Source organism: Cavia porcellus, unplaced genomic scaffold (assembly GCF_034190915.1).
Source record: "Cavia porcellus strain 051 isolate PalLab524CR breed Dunkin Hartley unplaced genomic scaffold, mCavPor4.1 scaffold_30, whole genome shotgun sequence".
NCBI classification, from domain to species: domain Eukaryota; kingdom Metazoa; phylum Chordata; class Mammalia; order Rodentia; family Caviidae; genus Cavia; species Cavia porcellus.
In genome coordinates, this window is record NW_026947513.1 from 48,182,442 (window position 1) to 48,185,709 (window position 3,268).

The following is a 3,268-nucleotide window of genomic DNA, read 5'->3' on the forward strand; positions in this document are numbered from 1 at the left end:
CCAGTGCATCCTCGGTGCTAGCCTGGGGAGAACTTGGGTCTACCACCCACAGTGGTTAGGAGACTGCCCAGCTTCCTGGAACACCAGAGGTGGCACAGGAGGTCCTGCAAGCCTGACTGGACCATGCTTAGCAACCTCCACTCAGTCTCAGGGTCTGAGGGTATAGGAGGTGAAGGAAAAGCTTTGGAACATCACTTGAAACATGGAAATATAGGAAAATGACAAGATAAAAGAGCAAAATGGAATCTTAAACCTCCAGCTTATCCCAAGAAAGCCTAGGAGCCATGTATATAGAAGAAAATAAAAGTCATACACTTGAAATGCCTTAAATAATAGCAACTGAAATAAAGAAGCAACTATGGGAAGCTATAAAGGAATTCAAATTAGAAATAATCTACCAGGTAAAAGAAGAAATGATAAAAGTAATGAAAGAAATGCTGAACACATCTAAAGAAGACACAGTTAAAAAATTAGAGGAACAATGCAAAAAGATAGAATTGCTGGATGAACAATATGAGAAACAAACAGAATACATGAAGCAGATTCAAAGAGATATACAGGAAATCAGAAATCCCATTGAAAGTTGTCAAAACTGCCTCAGTGAAAGTGAAGATAGAATTTCAGACCTTAAAGACAAGATTGCAGCTAGTGAACAGGAAAGGAATGATCCTTTAAAAATAACAAGGAATCAAGAAATAACAATTCAACAGCTGCAAGATGATGCAAAGAAAAACAACATAATATTGATAGGGATAAATGAAAAAGTGTGACAACACAAATGGTATCAAGAGGCTATTTACAGAAGAACAGAATTTTTCTCAAACATGAAAAAGGAAACTGAAATTAGGATTAGTGAAACATATATATATATAACTTCAAATAGCCATAGCCAAAATAAAGTTACACCCAGACATATAATAATCACCATCCCAGAAAACCAACAAAACAACAGAATATTAAGAGTTGTTAGAGAGTGCTCGCTTTGGCAGCACATATACTAAAATTGGAATGATACAGAGAAGATTAGCATGGCCCCTGCACAAGAATGACACACAAATTCGCGAAGCGTTCCATATTTTTCCTCATTCCAGCTGCACTTGGAGAACTGCTGAGCTTCCAATGGGTAGGCAGGCCCACGCTATCCCCAGAGCTCAACCTGTTTGGGACTGCTGCGCCTAGCCATCGGTGTGCAGAGGAGGGGCTGGGTGGATCTGGGGTGCCTGCATCAGCCTCCCCATGTGTCTGGAGGACTGTGGATATCTCAGCAAGCAAGGAGGGATCGCAGGTTCCGGAGGCACCACGGCCTATGGTGAGTGCTCAGCATACTCTGACCAAATCCCAGACTGTTGGGGACCCTCCAGGCTTCCAGGTGCAGTGAAGTGGAGAAGTGGGTTTGAGGCCTCTACATCTGCCTCCCCATCCCTGCTGCACTTGGAGAACTTCTGAGCTTCCAATGGTTGGGCGGCCCCACGCTATCTCCTGGAGCCCAGCCTGTTTGGGCCTCCCACACCTAGCCATCAGTGTGCAGAGGAGGGGCTGGGTGGATCTGGGGTGCCTGCATCGGCCTCCCTGTGTGTCTGGAGGACTGTGGATGTCTCCGTGGGCAGTGGAGCATTGCGGGTTCTGCAGCCTGTGGTGAGTGCTCAGCGCACTCTGCCCAGAGCCCAGACTGTTTGGGTCCCTCCAGGCTTCCAGGTGCAGGGAAGTGGAGAGGCGGGTTTGAGGCCTCTACATCTTCCGCCACATCCCGGCTGTGATTGGAAAGCTGTGGAGCTTCAAACGGGCAGGTGGGCGCACAGTGTCCCTGAGGCCCAGCTTGTCTGGAACTGCGGAGTTCTGAGCAGGCAGAGGAGGGCCATTGGTTCTGCAGGCCCAGTGGCTTGGGGTAGCATGGTGCCAGAGTCTCAGTAGCTGCAAACATAGAAGGGGATTCCCAACAGATCCTGAGGAAGCTTTCAAATAACACTTGAAACACAGAAATATAGGAAAATGACAAAAAGAAAGGCCAAATTACAACTTCAAACCTCCAGCCCATCTCAAGAAACACTAGGAGGAATGTATTTAGAAGAAAATATATCCCATCCACCTCATATATCAGACACAATAGCTACTGAAATTGACAAGCAACTCCAGGAAGCTTTAAAGAAATTCAAACTCGAAATAATCTCCCAGGTAAAAGAAGAAATGATAAAAGAAATGAAAGAGATTCTGAATATATCTAAAGAAAACACAGATAAAAAATTGGAGGAACTAAACAAAAAGATAGAATCCCTAGATGAGCAATATAAGAAACAAACAGAATACATAATGCAGATGCACAGAGATATACAGGAAATAAAAACCTCCACTGAAAGTTGTAAAAACTGCCTTAATGAAAGTGAAGATAGAATTTCAGACCTTGAAGACAGGTTTGCAGCTAGTTAACAGGAAAGGAAAGATCTTTTAAAAATAACAAGGAATCAGGAAACAACAATTCAACAACTGCAAGATGATGCAAAGAAGAATAACATAAGAATGATAGGGATTAATGAAAAAGAAGGAGACAACATAAAGGATGTCAAGAGGATATTTAGAGAAGTAATAGCTGAAAATTTCCCAAGCATGAGATCAGAAACCGACATCAGGATCAGTGAAGCATATAGAACTCCAAATAGTCATAACCAAAATAAAACTACACCCAGACATATAATAATCACCATCCCAGAAATCCAACACAAGAATAGATTATTAAAAGCTGCCAGAGAGAAAAAGACAGATCACTTATAAAGGAAAACCTATCAGAATCACAGCAGACTTCTCAGCACAAACAATAAAGTCAAGAAGAGCATGGAGTGAAGTATTCCAGATCCTAAAGCAAAATGATTTCCAACCCAGACTGATGTATCCTGCAAAACTATCATTCATAATTGATGGTGAAATATGATACTTCCATGACAAAGAACAGCCGAAGAACTTCATGAACACCAAACCAACCCTGCAAAAAATATTGAAAGATAGTTTAGATACACAAAGGAAAAAAGCCACTAAGCAAAGCAGATAATTAAACAGAACAGAAAGATAAAGATGCAACAGCAGAGAGATAACATGTTAACAATAAACCAGCATTTAACAGTAATAACTATTAATATAAATGGTCTCAATGCATCAATCAAAAGAAACAGACTAGCAGAATGGATCAAGAAACAAAATCCAACCATATGCTGTTTACAGGAAACCCATCTAACCCAGAAGGATACTCACAGCCTGAAAGTCAAAGGATGGAAAACAA

The 3,268-nt window shown here is 41.9% G+C and overlaps 1 non-coding gene across 1 annotated transcript; it reads left to right on the forward strand.

Moving 5' to 3' along the window:
• Nucleotides 1-973: 973 nt before the first annotated feature.
• LOC111756110 (U6 spliceosomal RNA) lies at nt 974-1,080 on the forward strand. Its single transcript, XR_002790601.1, has one exon. It is a non-coding gene; the product is annotated as a U6 spliceosomal RNA (small nuclear RNA).
• Nucleotides 1,081-3,268: the final 2,188 nt, after the last annotated feature.